We start from the raw sequence: 24,467 nt of genomic DNA, 5'->3' as shown, positions 1-24,467 counted from the left end.
TTCAGTCTGGATTACCTGCATAACTTCAGGCTCTGGGACAGACACTGAGGGAACACTTCTCTTTACCACATCTGCATAAGACACTGTGGCTGTCTGAACACTGCTCTGCACTTCTGTGCTGGGAAAAGTTGAAACACACACCTTTACCTGCTCACTGCTCTGAGAAACATTCACCTGTTCTTTCTGCTTTTGCCATCTAAGCTTCTGGGACTGCGACCTTTGACTTTTTCTTGGCATTTTGCTGAAGTACAATCTGGAACTTATATGTGGTTATACACAAATATAAACAAAACTGAACCTTGAAACAGAAAAACTTATAACTCCTCAAGTTACTGTTAAATCTGAGAAATGTACTATTATACTATAAAATGTTTTTATGAATATATGAATAGATGTTAAAAAGCTGATTTGTACTCCAAACTCAAAAAATAAAGGAAATTCAAAGTTCTCTGGAAACAATTTGGTGCGTTTTATTGTACCTCTTTTAGAAACGGGGTTTCTTCAGCTGGATGTTCTGCAGCAGTCAGGAAACAGGAAGTCTGGGTCCTCAGGCACTTCTCGATGACAATACTAACTGAATACTTACACCGAGTGACAAAATGGGTTTGTCCTTAAATAATAGTACTATAAACTTGCAGTCAAATGTTATAGCCAATGAAACAGACTAACAGACTGGATCTAATTTATTATTTATCTGAATGTATGTATTACAAAATAACCAGATTATCTTATTACAAATAAACTTATAAAAAGGTGATATTTTATACAATTGATCAAAGTAAGCCAAACTAGCAGTCCAAACTAAAGTCTAATGCAAAATTAAAATGACAAATGTAGGGCTGTGTAAGTAGTTTCTACTATAAGTTCTACTGTACTGTAATTCTACTACTGTATATTCAACTTGTAATTTCCAGCAAAATGACTGAATGTGAGAGAGTTTAAAGACAGGAAAGAAAGAGCAGTGAGAGCAGAGATCTCTCAGAATTCTGTAACAGATAGATCAAGTTCTGGTAACTTGGATTTCTGAAAATTGGATTCTGAAAGGATTCTCAAAACTTGGATTCTCAAATTAGATAGAGCAGTAGAGATAGAGGGATACAAGATGGAATGGCTTTCAAATTAGATAGAGCAGTAGGGATAGAGGGATACAAGATAGAATGGCTTTCAAATTAGATAGAGCAGTAGGGATAGAGGGATACAAGATAGAATGGCTTTCAAATTAGATAGAGCAGTAGGGATAGAGGGATACAAGATAGAATGGCTTTCAAATTAGATAGAGTTGGGAGAGTGATAGGATAGACAGAATTGCTTATAATGATAGAGAGAGAGAGAGGATCTTCTGCAGCAGGTCACCTGTAAGACACAAAAGGCATGGAATTAGTCATATTTCCAACATGCTTGGATTTACCATATTCTTCAGACTATATGGCATACCTAAAATCCTGTCATTATCTCAAAAACATACAATGTGCCTAGCGTATCGATTCTGGTTATGCTTACTGACCTCAAACGGGATTTCTGTGGTACACAGCGCTCAAAATTCTGTGAAATATTTTAGTAAGACTTCGTAAGCTACAAAGCTGTGCTGCTTGATGTATTGTCAGAGCATTATGGCTACCATAGTCAGGACCCTCGCAGAGTAATTCGTACGGTGCTTCAACATAACATTATGGTGTGTGTACAAGGACCTGGCACGTGCTAAGAGACATGCTTAAGAAGCAGATTTCAAACTGATCAACCCATGAAGAGTTTGATGGATTTGTGGATGAGGAATGAACTGAAAGAGTGTATTGTTCTGTATTTTATGTGTTACAACTGAACAGTGTTGAGAGTTGTTTGTGAATGACTTGAATAAAGTTTGACTTATCTGACTGTTTGTTTGGCTTAATCTGCCTTAAAAACAGGCTTGTTTATTGACATTATGCCTTATAATCTCAAAAATACAATACATGTAGGGCTTTAAATACTAAAGACTTCTACAGTAAATTATTGGACTGAACAGAATGACAATGTTTAACAAATGATGGTGGAACTGTTATAAGGACATTTTTACATTCTATTAAAACAATAAACTCAAACCAAGACGTGCTGCTACAGTAACTTACTGTAAATATTATATGGTCCAACAAAACCAACACACTGAGGTTACAGCACAGTTTCAGGTCACTCTGTATGAATTTTGGCAAAATGAGAAATTTGGAGACAGCTAGTTTCTACACAGCAGTTTCTACATATTTCAGTCACATTTGGGGCATGTTTGATACACAGCAATAAGCACTACACTAAATCTATAATAAACTTATCATAGCTGATATAAAGGCCTAATTAGCAAAATTTAGTATGATGATCATTTCTTTGTAGATCATTTCATGATAAAAAGAACAGAAGTGAGTGCTGTATCTGAGCTGTTGCATGTAAGATCTTTGCTGGAGATTCCCACATTTCTTAAACAAACAAACAAACAAACAAACATGACTTTCAGACAGTTCATCTTTTGTAAATTAGGGCAGGATTATTTTCAAAAAACAGCCTTGATAAAAATATCAGGCCACTATAAAATGTCTTATGTTTATGTTTTCATCCCACCTATATTTTGCAAGTCATTATGACAAATTACAAAAAGCAGTTTTTAGGCAGTGATTTAAGGGAAGAAGCTTTTGAAATCCACCATGCCCTACCACCAGTGGTCTCAAACTCTGGTCGTTAAGGCCTGGTGTCCAGAAACTTTTCTATGTGTCCCTGTTGCAACACACCTGAATAACATTAGTAGGTCATTAGCAAAACTCTACAGAATGTGACTGCATGCTGAGGTGGTAATTCAGCCATTTGATTCATGTTATAGCAGCTCATGAGTGAATGAACATGATGCAATGAAAGTACTTTTAGAAGTACATTTTTCCAAACACTTAAATTACTTAAATTTGAACAGTCTTCGGGGATGCCACTTCAACACAGTCAAATTCTATACTCTCACTAATGACCTACAAATGTTATTCAGGTGTTTTGTAACAGGGACACGTGGAAAAGCTTCAGGACACCGGCCCTTGAAGAGTGGAGTTTGAGACCCCTGCCCTATGTGAATATTTAATTGTCCCTAAACTGCTAGTCGTGAGCTGCTCTAATGTGAAACAAACACATATAGTTCTGTAAAGGTTTACAAAGAGATTTCTAAGGATCTGGAGACCCCAGAAAACAGAAACCCTCCCAGACGTTTTTGCCTGTTCAGCTACAACAAGTTGCCTAATAATATCTCGATGATAACCAAGAGCTGTGCTGACTAACTGCACTAAACTGAATCATCTATAGTGAGAGAAAAACACCAGCATTAAAGTCAAACATGGTGCTGTTACTGTGATGTCCCAGAGTTCCTTTACTACTTCAGGACCTACATCAACTCATCAGGTCCTGGGCTTAAGTTTAATCACACTTAGGATCTGAAGCACACAAGCAAGTCCAATTGAATGAATGAAACAAAACACTTGGTGTAAACGAATCAGTCTGGACTTTAATGAAATTAAGATACTTGGTATGACTTGAAAACCCTATCCATCCATCCATCCATCCATCCATTCGCTTCCGCTTATCCTTTTCAGGGGGCACTGGAGCCTATCCCACCTGTCATAGGGCGAGAGGCAGGGTACATCCTGGACAGGTCGCCAGTCTGTCGCAGGGCCAACACACAGGGACAGACAACCATTCGCACTCACATTCATTCGCAGATACACACCTAGTGACAATTTGGATTATTCAATTAACCTATCCCCACAAGCTGCATGTCTTTGGACGGTGGGAGGAAGTCGGAGTACCCGGAGGGAACCCACGCAAACACCGGGAGAACATGCAAACTCCACACAGAAAGACCCCAGCCTGATGTTGGAATTAAACTCAGGACCTTCTTGCTGTGCGGCAACAGTGCTAACCACCGTGGTACTTGGTATGACTTGAAAACCCTATATTGGGCCTTAATTAAGACTTTTTTCTTTTCTTTTTTTGCCTGTCCTGTTTGGATCTAATTAAGACAATTCTGAAATTATAGTGGACCAAAATCAACCAGTGATGTAAACCAGTCATTACCAGTTACTGTAAATGCTTGATGGTAATTGTTGCTATCAGGGCATCCACAGCTGGGTATTAGAGACCAATATGTTTTTACATTAGACCAGGTTGTTCTGGTTCAAAAATGAAATCATCACTTTAAAACTGCTTTTTGTATTTATCCAGGTCATCCTTGTTAGATGATTTGAAACATGTGAAAAAAAGCATAAACAAAATAAATCTGCAAGGAAGAAAGACCTTTCTCAGCACTGTACTGCAGACAAAACCTATACTTACCAGACTTGCGACGATCAGATCAGTATCCTAGAGAAAGGAAACAACACATCAGATCACTGTTTAATGACTTACACTGTTGAACCTCTTCACACACAATCCAATTTACTGTGACATGAAATAACTAGTAAGATCCTCAATTTCTTCAAGCCTTTATGAACTCACTGTAGTCTAAAGAGGACAAACTTTAGTTACAGAGTCTCACATGACGATAACATGTGTAATAAAGGCATGCATACTACAGAAGTGCAAAGAAGAGGCACCAATATTTGTTGGTACAGATTATGGCTTTTTAGCTCCATCATTTTCTATCACAAGTCAGTGCTTAATAAAGTGTGGAAAAACCACAACTGTTAGAATCAACGGAAAACCTCATTAGGTTTTAGTTCTGATCTGAATATGTAAATCCTAAAATACATGTAAATTCTGACATGTTATAGTAACAACAGTGGCACGCCATTTTTGCAATTAATTTCTTAAAAATTATAATAAAAAGTCCTTCCATTGTACCTGTTGGCAGGAATCTTTTTGTATTTTTCAATATTTCCCTTTTATATATAATTTTCAAACACATTGTATCAAGCAACTTATTAAGAAACTGATTTAAACTTAGTGTACATAAATTACACACAGGCTTTAACATACACAACATTGCCTACTCACAACTCTGGTTCTCTTAGTCTTTTATTATTGCTTAAATGTTTAACGTACCACTTCTGTTCACTCAGGCAAAAATACTTCTATAGTGGTCTGACTTTAATGTAATACATAAGCAGAATATGAGTGAAGATATAAATCAACAACTGTGGTGCTCTTAAGTGTTTAAGCTACCACTTACACTAACTCACCTAAAATGCGTTCATAGTTATGTCTGCTAGGTAAATCCATAAACAAACGGAGAACATGAACAACTGTATAAAAACAGTTGTTTGTGTTCAAACATAAAAATCAGACACAAATGGCCTGTTAAACTTCAGGGACAGTCAGAGGTCATGTGTGGGGCCTTTGCTGCTACAAGGTATAAATTCTGACCATTTGTTTTTGCCCATCAGTAAATGGTAATGTCACAAAAACCAAACTACGTTAGGTAAGTTGCTAAACATGTTACACAGTGACAATGTCATATTACTGCAGTTACAATTGCTGCTTACTTACCAGCAAAGGCAAAACCGAAGTTCTGTTTCACTCTGTAACAAAAGAACAAAAATACAGAATCAGACAACTGAAATCAGCATCAGAGTCAATACTGCATCACAATCTGTAGTGGGAAAAAAAATCTGTTAAATTCTTTGTTTACAACAGCTTTACTATAAACACCCCATCTTCTCTTTCTGCACCTTATTAAAGATTTCTGTCTTTATTAAGGTGATGTGTCGTTTTATCCATCTGCAATTCCACAGAAATTCCTCATGAACGTAAAGCTCTAATACTTTGGTGCTATTACATAACACAGCAGATACCACAAGCAATGATTTGCTCGCACTGCACACTTGATCAAATGATAACATCACAGTTTCAAAGCGTGCAACAATCACAAATAATACTTGATACTATAAATGCTTGATGGTAGTTCTTCGTATCAGGGCTTCCACAGCTGGGTATTAGAGACCAGCATGTTCTCACATTAGAACAGATAGCTCTGGTTTGGTTTTCTCTGCTTCATACGTGAAATCATCACTTTAAAATGCTTTTTTGTATTTATTCAAATCATCCCTGTTAGATGATTTGAAACATGTGACAAAAAAGCATGAACAAAATAAATCTGCAAGGAAGAAAGACTTTTCCCAGCACTGTACCTCAGACAAAATGAACTCACTTTAGTCTAAAGAGGGCAAAATTTAATTGCAGAGTCTCAAATGGCCTTAACATGTGTAATAAAAACAATAATTACTACAGAAATGCTTTGATAAGCCTTTAAAATTAGACATAAATGGCCTATTAAACTTCAGGGACATTTTTAGGGACACTCAGAGATCTAGGGGGGGGGGGGGGCCTTTACTGCTTATAAATCCTAAATGTGTTTTTGCCCATGAGCAAATGGCAAGATATCACAAAAAGCCAAACTATTGTATGTAAATTGCTAAAAATGTTACACAATCCCAATTTCATATTGCTTCAGTTACAATCACGGTTTACTTACCAGCAAAGGCAAAACCAAGCTTTATTTCACTCTGTGTAACAAAAGACAAAGAACAAAAATACAGGATCAGAAAACTCAAATCAGCATCAATACTGCATCACTCTCTGTTGTCAAAAAGATTCACTAAACTTCTTTGTTTACTACAGCTGGAATACAAACAACAACTCTCCTCTGTTTTCTTTGGTCTACATCTCATTTAAGATTGCAAAACACTCATACATGAAAAACTGCACGACATATTTTTAAGGCTTTAATATTTGAGGTGGTCTGCATTCAAATTCTACTTCCTAAAATATTACCAACTGCACATAGTATCATAGTAAATATGCTGTAGTTTTAAAATAAATATCTATGTACCATACTAATAATAATATACTGCCATATTTTATTTATGTGAAGGTGGGCTGTTGTTTATTTCATTAATTTCCCACAAAGTGAGAATTTAAACTGTGCTGCAGATTTAGGTTGGCACAAACAAGCCTTTGTTAAACAGTTCTTAAAAATTAAAGTCTACATATTAGGAGTTCTTATTATTCTTGGGCTATGTCCACACGTACACAGGTACTTTTGAAAATGGAGATTTTTCTATGCGTTTGCACCTTTCGTCCACACTTAAACGGCGTTTTCGGTCACTGAAAAACTAAAAACGCTTGCCAGAATATTTTCGAAAACTCCGTTTTTGCATTTATGTGTGGACAGGGAAACGGAGAAAACGCAGCGCCTTTTTTGACGTCACACTGTGCGCCACGTTATTGTTTCGGTGAAATGCATTTCTACAATACGGTTACTGTTAATTGTTCTCTCTGCAGTGTTTAAATGCTTACATATGCGCACACAGTTACTGTCCCCCCACAGATATGACTCGGTTCTGCTTCTATGCCCCATCTTTGTTTACCATTTCCCACCGAGGCTTCTAGACTTCTGATTGGCCAACATTTCTACACGGTTAGGAATATAGCGCCACCTGCTGCTTTGGCATGTTCCTAGCAGCGTTCTCCTTCATTTCTGCCTTTATGTGTGGACGGGATTGTTTTTTAAAACAGAAACGGAAAATCTCCGTTTTCAAAAATACCAGTGTATGTGGGGACATAGCCTATGTTTAATCCTCAGTTTCTCCCCCCCTCCTTTGTCTTAATTAACCCACAAGACCTGCACACACGTGACTCTTTCTCCCGTGTTCGGTCAGAGGCGGTAAAATGGCTCCTTTGATCTTGCCGACAGCTGACACTGAATCTAAGATGGCGGTTCGTTAAAAACTTTACAGCATAAAGAATGAGACTGTTTTAACCAACTGATTTGTGAAGAGAACTAACTGCACCTTATGTAACAGACTGACAAACACACCAAATGTAATTAATAAAACAACACAATAACCGTGGTTCACAGTCAAATTTTCATTTCACACTGGGCTCAAAGGAGCGCTAGGCATTAGCATCGGGTTGTTAGCTCATCAAACACTCCTTTTACATACAAAAATGACAAAGTTTCACTAAGAAAAAGCAACCACCGTGTTACTCTAATATGAGTTATACCTCGGTTGGCTTTATAAATCACTAAAAGAACTCGTTAAATCGCACAAACAGACTATAAACATTTAGGAGAGAAGAGGAGAAGCAGAGCAGCAGCACTCACCCAGAGCGGACTCAGCGAAGTGTGCGGAAAGGCGGATGTCCGGCAGTCAGGTAAAAGATGAGGCGTTCACGGGTAGTAGGAAATTCCAGTATTACACACAATGGGCATTGTAAACATCAAAAATGTAGGTGATTTTAAATATTCTATACAATATTTATTTGCTACAGAAAAAACTCGCAGAACTTTAAATCTATAACTTGAATAAATATTATTAGAAGGCTCTACTCCTGAACACCAACACCAAAGACCTGAGTTCACCAGACCTGAAAAAAAAAAACAACAACAACCAGTCCAGGATAGTCAGTCTGCAAAGATGTTTTAAAGACAAATATATATATATAAACATTATCCATTAAGGATTCCCCTCAAAACAAATGACTATAATTTCCTAACCGTAAGGGCTAGAACGGTCACTGCACCGTTTTGTTCAGAAGAGATGGGGGAATCTTCAAGTGTTGACAATTTATCATTAAAATGTGAATTTTTAGAGATATATGACATGGATGACTTGTTGACTTAGAAGCCACGAATTCCCCAATATGCAAATAGTATGATTAAGCATAAATACTACATTTAGTAGAAATACTATGTTTTAGCACAAATAGTATAAAAAGCAGAAATACTGTAATTTAGCAGAAATACTATATTAGGCACAAATTCTATGAAAAGCAGAAATAGTATATTAAGCACAAATCCTATAAAAAGCAGAAATAGTATATTAAGCACAAATCCTATAAAAAGCAGAACTAGTATATTAAGCAGAAATCTTATGAAATAGCAGAAATTGTATGATTTAGCACAATAGTAATAAGTTAAAGAGAAAAATTGGAAAAGCAAAATGGACAGCTGAAAAAATGCTGAACATGCTGAGGGCCCTCAAATATACTTGTTAAATGAAAAAAATCGGCAAAAAAAATATAACAGCCACACAATCACAAATATGGACACATAAGGAAACACACATGCACAGAGAGAGACACACACAAGATCCAATTCAGTCAACCAGTCTAAATATATTGATTTTGAATCTTACAATGAGATCATCCCATTAAAAGGCTTTCTCTCTCTCTCTCTCTCTCTCTCTCTCTCTCTCTCTCTCTCTCTCTCTCTCTCTGTCACACACACACACACACACACACACACACACACACACACACACACACAGGGAGAGAGAAGTAAGTTTCTAGGTCAGCCTGGGAGCTGCTGAATTTGAATCCACCAATCAGAGAGCCTGTGCACTTTTTCCCGCCAAAACAGGTGCTTCTGTTTACACACGCAGCACAGAGACGCACAGGATTTTTGCAGTCTATTTCTCATAGTGACGACTCCCCTCAAACAAATGACCATAATTTCCTAACTGTAGGGGCTAGAAGGGTCATTCTTACACCGTTTTGTTCAGAAGAGATGGGGGAATCTTCAAGTGTTGACAATTTATCATTAAAATATGAATTTTTAGAGCTATATGACATGGATGACTTGTTGACTTAGAAGCCACGAATTCCCCAATATGCAAATTTGAATGCCTGGAGCCCACATACATGATTGGCTGGCTGGGAAGCTGTGCAGGCCCTGATTTGTGGATTTGAATTCCTCAGCCCTCAGTTATGATTGGCTGGCTTAGAAGCCATGAAGGCCCCAATATGCAAATTTGAATGCCTCAGGACACATATGTGATTGGCTGGGAAACCGTGCAGGCCCTGATTTGAAAATTTGAATGTCTAAGTCCTCACAGAGGATTGGCTGCCTGGGGACCTGGCAGAAATATATAGAAATACTATGATTAAGCATAAATACTACATTTAGTAGAAATACTATGTTTTAGCACAAATACTATAAAAAGCAGAAATACTATAATTTAGCAGAAATACTATATTAAGCATAAATCCTATAAAAAGCAGAAATACTATATCAGGCACAAATCCTATAAAAAGCAGAAATACTATGATTTAGCAGAATAGTAATAACTTACAAAATTACAAATATGGAGGCATATTGAAACACAAATCCACAGAGGGACACACAAACACAGGCTCTAATCCAGTCAACCAGTCTAACTATATTCAATTTAAATCCTACAATGACATGCTGCCAAATAAGGGCAGGGTCCTCTCTCTCCCACTAAACACACACACACACACACACACACACACACACACACACACACACACACACACACACACACACACACACAGAGGGAGAGAGCTGCCGAATTTAAATCCACCAATCAGAGAGCCTGTGCACTTTTTCCCTCCAAAACAGGTGCTTCTGTTTACACACGCAGCACAGAGAGGCACAGGATTATTGCAGTCTATTTCTCATAATGACAACTCACCTCAAACAAATGACCATAATTTCCTAACCGTAGAGGCTAGAACGGTCATTCTTCCACCGTTTTGTTCAGAAGAGATGGGGGAATCTTCAAGTGTTGACAATTTATCATTAAAATATGAATTTTTAGAGATATACGACATGGATGACTTGTTGACTTAGAAGCCACGAATTCCCCCAATATGCAAATTTGAATGCCTGAGGCCACATATATGATTGGCTGCCTGGGAAGCCGTGCAGGCCCTGATTTGTGGATTTGAATTCCTCAGCCCTCAGATATGATTGGCTGGCTTAGAAGCCATGAAGGCCCCAATATGCAAATTTGAATGCCTCAGGACACATATATGATTGGCTGGGAAAAAATGCAGGCCCTGATTTGAAAATTTGAATGTCTAAGTCCTCACAGAGGATTGGCTGCCTGGGGACCTGGCAGAAATATATAGAAATACTATGATTAAGCATAAATACTACATTTAGTAGAAATACTATGTTTTAGCACAAATACTATAAAAAGCAGAAATACTATAATTTAGCAGAAATACTATATTAAGCACAAATTCTATAAAAAGCAGAAATACTATATTAAGCACAAATCCTATTAAAAGCAGAAATACTATATTAAGCACAAATCCTATTAAAAGCAGAAATACTATATTAAGCACAAATCTTATGAACTAGCAGAAACAGTATGATTTAGCACAATAGTAATAAGTTAAACAGAAAAATTAGAAAAGCAAAATGGACAGCTGAAAAAATGCTGAACATGCTGAGAGTCCCTCAAATATACTTGTTAAATGAAAAAATCAGCAAAAAAATGCACAGGGAGAGAGAAGTAAGTTTCTAGGTCAGCCTGGGAGCTGCTGAATTTGAATCCACCAATCAGAGAGCCTGTGTACTTTTTCCCGCCAAAACAGGTGCATCTTTTTACACACGCAGCAGAGAGAGGCACAGGATTATTGCAGCCTATTTCTCATAGTGAGGACTCCCCTCAAACAAATGACCATAATTTCCAAACCGTAGGGGCTAGAGCGGTCATTCTTACACCGTTTTGTTCAGAAGAGATGGGGGAATCTTCCAGTGTTGACAATTTATCATTAAAATGTGAATTTTTAGAGATATACGACATGGATGACTTGTTGACTTAGAAGCCACGAATTCCCCAATATGCAAATTTGAATGCCTGAGGCCACATATATGATTGGCTGCCTGGGAAGCCGTGCAGGCCCTGATTTGTGGATTTGAATTCCTCAGCCCTCAGATATGATTGGCTGGCTTAGAAGCCATGAAGGCCCCAATATGCAAATTTGAATGCCTCAGGACACATATATGATTGGCTGGGAAACCGTGCAGGCCCTGATTTGAAAATTTGAATGTCTAAGTCCTCACAGAGGATTGGCTGCCTGGGGACCTGGCAGAAATATATAGAAATACTATGATTAAGCATAAATACTACATTTAGTAGAAATACTATGTTTTAGCACAAATACTATAAAAAGCAGAAATACTATAATTTAGCAGAAATACTATATTAAGCACAAATCCTATAAAAAGCAGAAATACTATATTAGGCACAAATCCTATAAAAAGCAGAAATAGTATGATTAAGCATAAATACTACATTTAGTAGAAATACTATGTTTTAGCACAAATAGTATAAAAAGCAGAAATATTATAATTTAGCACAAATAGTATAAAAAGCAGAAATATTATAATTTAGCACAAATAGTATAAAAAGCAGAAATATTATAATTTAGCACAAATAGTATAAAAAGCAGAAATACTACATTTAGTAGAAATACTATGTTTTAGCACAAATAGTATAAAAAGCAGAAATATTATAATTTAGCACAAATAGTATAAAAAGCAGAAATATTATAATTTAGCACAAATAGTATAAAAAGCAGAAATATTATAATTTAGCACAAATAGTATAAAAAGCAGAAATACTCCATTTAGTAGAAATACTATGTTTTAGCACAAATAGTATAAAAAGCAGAAATATTATAATTTAGCACAAATAGTATAAAAAGCAGAAATATTATAATTTAGCACAAATAGTATAAAAAGCAGAAATATTATAATTTAGCACAAATAGTATAAAAAGCAGAAATATTATAATTTAGCACAAATAGTATAAAAAGCAAAAATATTATAATTTAGCACAAATAGTATAAAAAGCAGAAATATTATAATTTAGCACAAATAGTATAAAAAGCAGAAATATTATAATTTAGCACAAATAGTATAAAAAGCAGAAATACTACATTTAGTAGAAATACTATGTTTTAGCACAAATAGTATAAAAAGCAGAAATATTATAATTTAGCACAAATAGTATAAAAAGCAGAAATATTATAATTTAGCACAAATAGTATAAAAAGCAGAAATACTACATTTAGTAGAAATACTATGTTTTAGCACAAATAGTATAATAAAGCAGAAATACTATAATTTAGCAGAAATACTGTATTTAGCACAAGTACCGAAAAGTACCAGAAATACTATGATTTAGCAGAATAGCAATAACTTACAAAATTACAAATATGGAGGCATATTGAAACAGAAATGCAGAGAGGGACACACAAACACAGGCTCTAATCCAGTCAATCAGTCTAACTATATTCAATTTAAATCCTACAATGACATGCTGCCAAATAAGGGTAGGGTTCTCTCTCTCCCACTAACACACACACACACACACACACACACACACACACACACACACACACACACACACACACACACACAGACAGACACAGAGGGAGAGAGCTGCCGAATTTAAATCCACCAATCAGAGTGGCTGTTTACGTTTTCCCGCCAAAAAAGGTGCATCTTTTTACACACGCAGCAGAGAGAGGCACAGGATTATTGCAGTCTATTTCTCATAGTGACGACTCCCCTCAAACAAATGACCATAATTTCCTAACCCTAGGGGCTAGAACGGTCATTCTTACACCGTTTTGTTCAGAAGACATGGGGGAATCTTCCAGTGTTTACAATTTATCATTAAAATATGAATTATTAAAGATATTTGACTTCTAATGCACCATAACTGAGTAGAGCAAAGCAAAAACTGCCTTGACTTGCCCTCAAACAACACTTTGTAACTTGAAATCTGTTTGGAGTATCAATAACATTCTTTCACCGTAAGAGACAGCAGGCTTTGGTGAACAATCATGGAAATTTTCAGGTCTCTGTGGAAATCCAACAAAAAGTTATGACGAGAGAAAAAAGTGGTTCATTTCCAGACTTTGAAATCTGAAGAAATCTGAGCGAAGGACGAATTTCCTACCCTCAAACAAGTCCAACTCATTTCAGAACGGTAATAGTTGAGAAAGAAATTCTTGAATTGTGAGCGTCAGGAGTGTCTGAAGATATGCCGGGACAAGCCTCATGTCTTAACTTTGCTTCGTTAAGGAGATATGACGATTCGAATATGCCTCTCATTACAGAAATGCAGCGGTGATTTTGAACAAACTCTCCATTGACTTTATATGGAGAGTTTTCTGACCTTGTGTTAGTCTGAGGAGATTTGCGAAAGTTCTATGAATACCACAACAATGATAGTGACATTTTCTGAAAGCCAGAAAAAATACCTACGTTTTGATGTATAATTTGTGGACGTTGAGTGAAAATTGAGCAAGTAGCAAACAGTTGTTCGGACATGAAGAGAAGACTGCAAAAGCTTCAGTGGCACACTGGAAGCCAAGAGCATAGCAACCATAACAACGCATGTATTTTGTGAAAAATCACAATTTTGCAACTCAAAACTTTAAGAGGCATAAAAGTAAAACAGTAAAAGATTTGAAAAAGCTGAATCATACCTGAATAGCCCAATAATTTGTGAACATTTTAAAATTTGAATGGTTGTTCTAGGTGAAAGTATGAGGAAGTAGTTAAGTTTCAAAAACAAGCAAATTTTAGCAGAATTGCTGAAGTTTCCCATTCATTTCAATGGGACAAATTAAAGGAAAAAAGTGGAATATTTTAAAAAGTATAATAGTTAAAAATAGCAAAAGTCATAGCCGGAAAGAGCAAAAATAGCTGAATAGTTTAAAATTTGAACGGTGAAAATCGGCTGAAAATTGTGGAAGTAGTTCTACGGCGAAAAGTGTACGGAAGTCCTAAGAATAATAATAATAAAGAATAAAGAGAAACAGGAACTCAATAGTGTGGATGCTTAAAGCATCCACACAATAAAGAGAAACAGGAACTCAATAGTGTGGATGCTTAAAGCATCCACACAATAAAGAGAAACAGGAACTCAATAGTGTGGATGCTTAAAGCATCCACACAATTTGCATTTCCTGCGAAAATGCAGTGTGGATGCTTAAAGCTGAAGCTGCATGCAAAAAGTAGCTGAAAAAGCTGAAAAGTTGCAGAAATTGTAAAAACTTTGCAGAAGCAAAGGAACTTTGCTAAAATGTAATAATTTAGCAGAACTGCAATATCTTAGAGGAAACATAATACTTGGCAGAAATACAATAGCATAGCAGAATTTAGCAGAAATATTGTAACTTACCAGAAACATGATAACTTCTCAAAAATACAAGAATTTAGGAGAAATAGTATAAGATAACAGAAAGAATATATTTAGCCAAAAATACTTAAGCATTACAGAAACACTATGATTTAGAAAAATAGTACAACAGAGCAGAAATACTGTGATTTACCAGAGACACTGTGATGAACTATGAATATTGTAATTTTAAATCAATACTATGTTTTAGCACAAATACTATAATTTGACAGAAATACTATATTTAGCACAAATCTTATAAAATAGCAGAAATAGTATGATTTAGCACAATAGTAATAACTTAAAACAGAAAAATTGGAAAAGCAAAATGGACAGCTGAAAAAAATGCTGAACATGCTGAGGGTCCCTCAAATATACTTGTTAAATGAAAAAAAATCAGCAAAAAAAATACATAACAGCCACACAATCACAAATATGTACACATAAGGAAACACACATGCACAAACAGACACACACACAAGATCCAATTCAGTCAACCAGTCTAAATATATTGAATTTGAAGCTTAGAATGAGGTCATCCCATTAAAAGCCTTTCTCTCTCTCTCTCTCTCTCTCTGTCACACACACACACACACACACAGGGAGAGAGAAGTAAGTTTCTAGGTCAGCCTGGGAGCTGCTGAATTTGAATCCACCAATCAGAGTGGCTGTGTACTTTTTCCCGCCAAAACAGGTGCTTCTGTTTACACACGCAGCACAGAGAGACACAGAATTATTGCAGTCTATTTCTCATAGTGAGGACTCCCCTCAAACAAATGACCATAATTTCCTAACTGTAGGGGTTAGAGCGGTCATTCTTACACCGTTTTGCTCAGAAGTGATTGGGGAATCTTCAAGTGTTGACAATTTATCATTAAAATATGAATTTTTAGAGATATATGACATGGATGACTTATTGACTTAGAAGCCACGAATTCCCCAATATGCAAATTTGAATGCCTGAGGCCACATATATGATTGGCTGGCTGGGAAGCTGTGCAGGCCCTGATTTGAAAATTTGAATTTCTCAGTCCTCACAGAGGATTGGCTGCCTGGGGACCTGGCAGAAATATATAGAAATATTATGATTAAGCATAAATACTACATTTAGTAGAAATACTATGTTTTAGCACAAATACTATAAAAAGCAGAAATACTATAATTTAGCAGAAATACTATATTAAGCACAAATCCTATAAAAAGCAGAAATACTATATTAGGTACAAATCCTATAAAAAGCAGAAATACTATATTAGGCACAAATCTTATAAAAAGCAGAAATACTATATTAGGCACAAATAGTATAAAAAGCAGAAATACTATAATTTAGCAGAAATACTATGTTAGGCACAAATCCTATAAAAAGAATAAATACTATAATTTAGCAGAAATACTATATTAGGCACAAATCTTATGAAAAGCAGAAATAGTATGATTTAGCAGAATAGTAATAACTTACAAAATTACAAATATGGAGGCATATTGGAACACAAATGCACAGAGGGACACACAAACACAGGCTCTAATCCAGTCAACCAGTCTAACTATATTCAATTTAAATCCTACAATGACATGCTGCCAAATAAGGGCAGGGTCCTCTCTCTCCCACTAAACACACACACACACACACACACACACACACACACACACACAGAGGGAGAGAGCTGCCGAATTTAAATCCACCAATCAGAGTGGCTGTTTACGTTTTCCCGCCAAAACAGGTGCATCTTTTTACACACGCAGGACAGAGAGGCACAGGATTATTGCAGCCTATTTCTCATAGTGACGACTCCCCTCAAACAAATGACCATAATTTCCTAACCGTAGGGGCTAGAGCGGTCATTCTTACACCGTTTTGTTCAGAAGAGATGGGGGAATCTTCCAGTGTTAACAATTTATCATTAAAATATGAATTATTAAAGATATTTGACTTCTAATGCACCATAACTGAGCAGAGCAAAGCAAAAACTGCTTTGACTTGCCCTCAAACAACGCTTTCTAACTCGAAATCTATTTGGAGTATCGATATCATTCTTTCACCGTAAGAGACAGCAGGCTTTGGTGAACAATCATGGAAATTTTCAGGTCTCTGTGGAAATCCAACAAAAAGTTATGACGAGAGAAAAAAGTGGTTCATTTCCAGACTTTGAAATCTGAAGAAATCTGAGCGAAGGACGAATTTCCTACCCTCAAACAAGTCCAACTCATTTCAGAACGGTAATAGGTGAGAAAGAAATTCTTGAATTGTGAGCGTCAGGAGTGTCTGAAGATATGCCGGGACAAGCCTCATGTCTTAACTTTGCTTCGTTAAGGAGATATGACGATTCGAATATGCCTCTCATTACAGAAATGCAGCGGTGATTTTGAACAAACTCTCCATTGACTTTATATGGAGAGTTTTCTGACCTTGTGTTAGTCTGAGGAGATTTGCGAAAGTTCTATGAATACCACAACAATGATAGTGACATTTTCTGAAAGCCAGCAAAAATACCTACGTTTTGATGTATAATTTGTGGAAGTTGAGTGAAAATTGAGCAAGTAGCAAACAGTTGTTCGGACATGAAGAGAAGACTGCAAAAGCTTCAGTGGCACACTGGAAGCCAAGAGCATAGCAACCATAACAACGCATGTATTTTGTGAAAAATCACAATTTTGCAACTCAAAACTTTAAGAGGCATAAAAGTAAAACAGTAAAAGATTTGAAAAAGCTGAATCATACCTGAATAGCCCAATAATTTGTGAACATTTTAAAATTTGAATGGTTGTTCTAGGTGAAAGTATGAGGAAGTAGTTAAGTTTCAAAAACAAGCTAATTTTAGCAGAATTGCTGAAGTTTCCCATTCATTTCAATGGGACAAATTAAAGGAAAAAAGTGGAATATTTTAAAAAGTATAATAGTTAAAAATAGCAAAAGTCATAGCCGGAAAGAGCAAAAATAGCTGAATAGTTTAAAATTTGAACGGTGAAAATCGGCTGAAAATTGTGGAAGTAGTTCTACGGCGAAAAGTGTACGGAAGTCCTAAGAATAATAATAATAAAGAATAAAGAGAAACAGGAACTCAATAGTGTGGATGCTTAAAGCATCCACACAACTAGAAAAATTTGCATTTCCTGCGAAAATGCAGTGTGGATGCTTAAAGCTGAAGCTGTATGCAAAAAGTAGCTGAAAAAGCTGAAAAGTTGCAGAAATTGTAAAAACTTTGCAGAAGCAAAAGAAGTTTGCTAAAATGGAATAACTTAGCAGAACTGCAATATCTTAGAGGAAACATAATACTTGGCAGAAATACAATAGCATAGCAGAATTTAGCAGAAATATTGTAACTTACCAGAAACATGATAACTTCTCAAAAATACAAGAATTTAGGAGAAATAGTATAAGATAACAGAAAGAATATATTTAGCCAAAAATACTTAAACATTACAGAAACACTATGATTTAGAAAAATAGTACAACAGAGCAGAAATATTGTGATTTACCAGAGACACTGTGATGAACTATGAATATTGTAATTTTAAATTAAGACTATGTTTTAGCACAAATATTATAATTTGGCAGAAATACTATAATTTAGCACAAATACTATAAAAAGCAGAAATACTATAATTTAGCAGAAATACTATATTAAGCACAAACCCTATAAAAAGCAGAAATACTGTACTATGATTTAGTAGAAAAAACTATAATTAATCAGAAATACTATATTTGGCAGAAATACGGTATTTGGCACAAATCTTATAAAATAGCAGAAATAGTATGATTTAGCACAATAGTAATAACTTAAACAGAAAAATTGGAAAAGCAAAAATGGACAGCTGAAGAAATGATGAACATGCTGAAGGTCCCTCAAATATACTTGTTAAATGAAAAAAATCAGCAAAAAAATCTATAACAGCCACACAATCACAAATATGTACACATAAGAAAACACACATGCACAGAGAGACACACACACAAGATCCAATTCAGTCAACCAGTCTAAATATATTGAATTTGAATCTTAGAATGAGATCATCCCATTAAAAGCCTTTCTCTCTCTCTGTCACACACACACACACACACACACACACACACACACACACACACACAGGGAGAGAAAAGTGAGTTTCTAGGTCAGCCTGGGAGCTGCTGAATTTGAATCCACCAATCAGAGAGCCTGTGCACTCTTTCCCTCCAAAACAGGTGCATCCTTTTTACACACGCAGCAGCACAGAGAGACACAGGATCATTGCAGTCTATTTCTCATAATGATGACTCCCCTCAAACAAATGACCATAATTTCCTAACCGTAGGAGCTAGAACGGTCATTCTTACACCGTTTTGTTCAGAAGAGATGGGGGAATCTTCAAGTGTTGACAATTTATCATTAAAATATGAATTTTTAGAGATATATGACACGGATGACTTGTTGACTTAGAAGCCACGAATTCCCCAATATGCAAATTTGAATACCTGGAGCCCACATACATGATTGGCTGGCTGGGAAGCTGTGCAGGCCCTGATTTGTGGATTTGAATTCCTCAGCCCTCAGATATGATTGGCTGGCTTAGAAGCCATGAAGTCCCCAATATGCAAATTTGAATGCCTCAGGACACATATATGATTGGCTGGGAAACCGTGCAGGACCTGATTTGAAAATTTGAATGTCTAAGTCCTCACAGAGGATTGGCTGCCTGGGGACCAGGCAGAAATATATAGAAATACTATGATTAAGCATAAATACTACATTTAGTAGAAATACTATGTTTTAGCACAAATCCTATAAAAAGCAGAAATACTATAATTTAGCAGAAATACCATATTAAGCACAAATCATATAAAAAGCAGAAATACTATATTAAGCACAAATTCTATAAAAAGCAGAAATACTATATTAAGCACAAATCCTATTAAAAGCAGAAATACTATATTAAGCACAAATCTTATGAAATAGCAGAAACAGTATGATTTAGCACAATAGTAATAAGTTAAACAGAAAAATTGGAAAAGCAAAATGGACAGCTGAAAAAATGCTGAACATGCTGAGGGTCCCTCAAATATACTTGTTAAATGAAAAAATCAGCATAAAAATGCACAGGGAGAGAGAAGTAAGTCTCTAGGTCAGCCTGGGAGCTGCTGAATTTGAATCCACCAATCAGAGAGCCTGTGTACTTTTTCCCGCCAAAACAGGTGCATCATTTTACACACGCAGCAGAGAGAGGCACAGGATTATTGCAGCCTATTTCTCATAGTGAGGACTCCCCTCAAACAAATGACCATAATTTCCTAACCGTAGGGGCTAGAGCGGTCATTCTTACACCGTTTTGTTCAGAAGAGATGGGGGAATCTTCCAGTGTTAACAATTTATCATTAAAATGTGAATTTTTAGAGATATACGACATGGATGACTTGTTGACTTGGAAGCCACGAATTCCCCAATATGCAAATTTGAATACCTGGAGCCCACATACATGATTGGCTGGCTGGGAAGCTGTGCAGGCCCTGATTTGTGGATTTGGATTCCTCAGCCCTCAGATATGATTGGCTGGCTTAGAAGCCATGAAGGCCCCAATATGCAAATTTGAATGCCTCAGGACACATATATGATTGGCTGGGAAGCCGTGCAGGCCCTGATTTGAAAATTTGAATGTCTAAGTCCTCACAGAGGATTGGCTGCCTGGGGACATGGCAGAAATATATAGAAATACTATGATTAAGCATAAATACTACATTTAGTAGAAATACTATGTTTTAGCACAAATACTATAAAAAGCAGAAATACTATAATTTAGCAGAAATACTATATTATTAAGCACAAATCCTATAAAAAGCAGAAATACTATATTAGGCACAAATCCTATAAAAAGCAGAAATAGTATGATTAAGCATAAATACTACATTTAGTAGAAATACTATGTTTTAGCACAAATAGTATAAAAAGCAGAAATATTATAATTTAGCACAAATAGTATAAAAAGCAGAAATATTATAATTTAGCACAAATAGTATAAAAAGCAGAAATATTATAATTTAGCACAAATAGTATAAAAAGCAGAAATACTACATTTAGTAGAAATACTATGTTTTAGCACAAATAGTATAAAAAGCAGAAATATTATAATTTAGCACAAATAGTATAAAAAGCAGAAATATTATAATTTAGCACAAATAGTATAAAAAGCAGAAATATTATAATTTAGCACAAATAGTATAAAAAGCAGAAATACTACATTTAGTAGAAATACTATGTTTTAGCACAAATAGTATAATAAAGCAGAAATACTATAATTTAGCAGAAATACTGTATTTAGCACAAGTACCGAAAAGTACCAGAAATGCTATGATTTAGCAGAATAGCAATAACTTACAAAATTACAAATATGGAGGCATATTGAAACAGAAATGCAGAGAGGGACACACAAACACAGGCTCTAATCCAGTCAATCAGTCTAACTATATTCAATTTAAATCCTACAATGACATGCTGCCAAATAAGGGCAGGGTCCTCTCTCTCCCACTAAACACACACACACACACACACACACACACACACACACACACACACACACACACACACACACACACACAAACAAACAGACACAGAGGGAGAGAGCTGCCGAATTTAAATCCACCAATCAGAGTGGCTGTTTACGTTTTCCCGCCAAAAAAGGTGCATCTTTTTACACACGCAGCAGAGAGAGGCACAGGATTATTGCAGTCTATTTCTCATAGTGACGACTCCCCTCAAACAAATGACCATAATTTCCTAACCGTAGGGGCTAGAGCGGTCATTCTTACACCGTTTTGTTCAGAAGACATGGGGGAATCTTCCAGTGTTTACAATTTATCATTAAAATATGAATTATTAAAGATATTTGACTTCTAATGCACCATAACTGAGTAGAGCGAAGCAAAAACTGCCTTGACTTGCCCTCAAACAACGCTTTGTAACTTGAAATCTATTTGGAGTATCGATATCATTCTTTCACCGTAAGAGACAGCAGGCTTTGGTGAACAATCATGGAAATTTTCAGGTCTCTGTGGAAATCCAACAAAAAGTTATGACGAGAGAAAAAAGTGGTTCATTTCCAGACTTTGAAATCTGAAGAAATCTGAGCGAAGGACGAATTTCCTACCCTCAAACAAGTCCAACTCATTTCAGAACGGTAATAGGTGAGAAAGAAATTCTTGAATTGTGAGCGTCAGGGGTGTCTGAAGATATTCGGGGACAAGCCTCATGTCTTAACTTTGCTTCGTTAAGGAGATATGACGATTCGAATATGCCTCTCATTACAGAAATCCAGCGGTGATTTTGAACAAGCTCTCCATTCACTTTATATGGAGAGTTTTCTGACCTTGTGTTAGTCTGAGGAGATTTGCAAAAATTCTATAAATCCCACAACAATGATGGTGACATTTTCTGAAAGCCAGCAAAAATACCTACGTTTTGATGTATAATTTGTGGAAGTTGAGTGAAAATTGAGCAAGTAGCAGGAAGTTGTTCGGACATGAAGTGAAAATTGCAAAACCTTCAGTGGCACACTGGAAGCCAAGAGCATAGCAACCATAACAACACATGTATTTTGTGAAAAATCACAATTTTGCAACTCAAAACTTTAAGAGGCATAAAAGTAAAACAGTAAAAGATTTGAAAAAGCTGAATCATACCTGAATAGCCCAATAATTTGTGAACATTTTAAAGTTTGAATGGTTGTTCTAGGTGAAAATATGAGGAAGTAGTTAAGTTTCAAAAACAAGCAAATTTTAGCAGAATTGCTGAAGTTTCCCATTCATTTCAATGGGACAAATTAAAGGAAAAAAGTGGAATATTTTAAAAAGTATAATAGTTAAAAATAGCAAAAATCATAGCAGGAATTAGCAAAAATAGCTGAATAGTTTAAAATTTGAACGGTGAAAATCGGCTGAAAATTGTGGAAGTAGTTTAACGGCGAAAAGTGTACGGAAGCAACTAGAATAATAACTAGAAAGATTTGCATTTCCTGCGAAAATGCAGTGTGGATGCTTTAAAGCTGAAGCTGTATGCAAAAACTAGCTGAAAAAGCTGAAAAGTTGCAGAAATTGTAAAAACTTTGCAGAAGCAAAGGAACTTTGCTAAAATGGAATAACTTAGCAGAACTGCAATATCTTAGAGGAAACATAATACTTGGCAGAAATACAATAGCATAGCAGAACTTAGCAGAAATATTGTAACTTACCAGAAACATGATAACTTCTCAAAAATACAAGAATTTAGGAGAAATAGTATAAGATAACAGAAAGAATATATTTAGCCAAAAATACTTAAGCATTACAGAAACACTATGATTTAGAAAAATAGTACAACAGAGCAGAAATACTGTGATTTACCAGAGACACTGTGATGAACTATGAATATTGTAATTTTAAATCAATACTATGTTTTAGCACAAATACTATAATTTGACAGAAATACTATATTTAGCACAAATCTTATAAAATAGCAGAAATAGTATGATTTAGCACAATAGTAATAACTTAAACAGAAAAATTGGAAAAGCAAAATGGACAGCTGAAAAAATGCTGAACATGCTAAGGGTCCCTCAAATATACTTGTTAAATGAAAAAAATTGGCAAAAAAAAATATAACAGCCACACAATCACAAATATGGACACATATGGAAACACACATGCACAGAGAGAGACACACACAAGATCTAATTCAGTCAACCAGTCTAAATATATTGAATTTGAATCTTACAATGAGATCATCCCATAAAAAGGCTTCCTCTCTCTCTCTCACTCTCTCTCTCTCTCGCTCTCTGTCACACACACACACACACACACACACAGAGAGAGAAGTAAGTTTCTAGCTCAGTCAAGCAGCCTTGGAGCTGCTGAATTTGAATCCACCAATCAGAGAGCCTGTGCACTTTTTCCCGCCAAAACAGGTGCACGCAGCACAGAGAGACACAGGATTTTTGCAGTCTATTTCTCATAATGACGACTCCCCTCAAACAAATGACCATAATTTCCTAACCGTAGGGGCTAGAACGGTCATTCTTACACCGTTTTGTTCAGAAGAGATGGGGGAATCTTCAAGTGTTGACAATTTATCATTAAAATATGAATTATTAAAGATAATTGACTTCTAATGCACCATAACTGAGTAGAGCAAAGCAAAAACTGCCTTGACTTGCCCTCAAACAACGCTTTCTAACTCTAAATCTATTTGGAGTATCAATATCATTCTTTCACCGTAAGAGACAGCAGGCTTTGGTGAACAATCATGGAAATTTTCAGGTCTCTGTGGAAATCCATTAAAAAGATATGACGAGAGAAAAAAGTGGTTCATTTCCAGAGTTTGAAATCTGAAGAAATCTGAGCGAAGGACGAATTTCCTACCCTCAAACAAGTCTAACTCATTTCAGAACGGTAATAGGTGAGAAAATAATTCTTGAATTGTGAGCGTCAGGAGTGTCTGAAGATATACTGGGACAAGCCTTATGTCTTAACTTTGCTTCGTTAAGGAGATATGACGATTCGAATATGCCTCTCATTACAGA

At 35.9% G+C, this 24,467-nt stretch overlaps 1 protein-coding gene and 1 long non-coding RNA gene across 3 annotated transcripts in view; one reads left to right on the top strand and one right to left on the bottom strand.

Annotated features, from left to right (window-relative positions):
- LOC113019114 (cerebellin-1) overlaps positions 1-24,467 on the top strand; it is an 81,334-nt gene that overhangs the window by 17,932 nt on the left and 38,935 nt on the right. The gene's annotated exons all lie outside the window — the stretch shown is intronic.
- On the bottom strand, positions 158-7,487 carry LOC145425466 (uncharacterized). Its single transcript, XR_013906155.1, has 5 exons — positions 6,470-7,487; positions 5,485-5,516; positions 4,333-4,359; positions 480-1,353; positions 158-259 (listed from the first exon to the last, which is right to left on the bottom strand). It is a non-coding gene; the product is annotated as an uncharacterized LOC145425466 (long non-coding RNA).

The sequence above is a fragment of the Astatotilapia calliptera genome, chromosome 3 (genome assembly GCF_964374335.1).
Source record: "Astatotilapia calliptera chromosome 3, fAstCal68.1, whole genome shotgun sequence".
Classification (NCBI taxonomy): domain Eukaryota; kingdom Metazoa; phylum Chordata; class Actinopteri; order Cichliformes; family Cichlidae; genus Astatotilapia; species Astatotilapia calliptera.
Note: the sequence above shows the minus strand (reverse complement) of the source record. Positions and strands in the feature narration are given on the sequence as shown.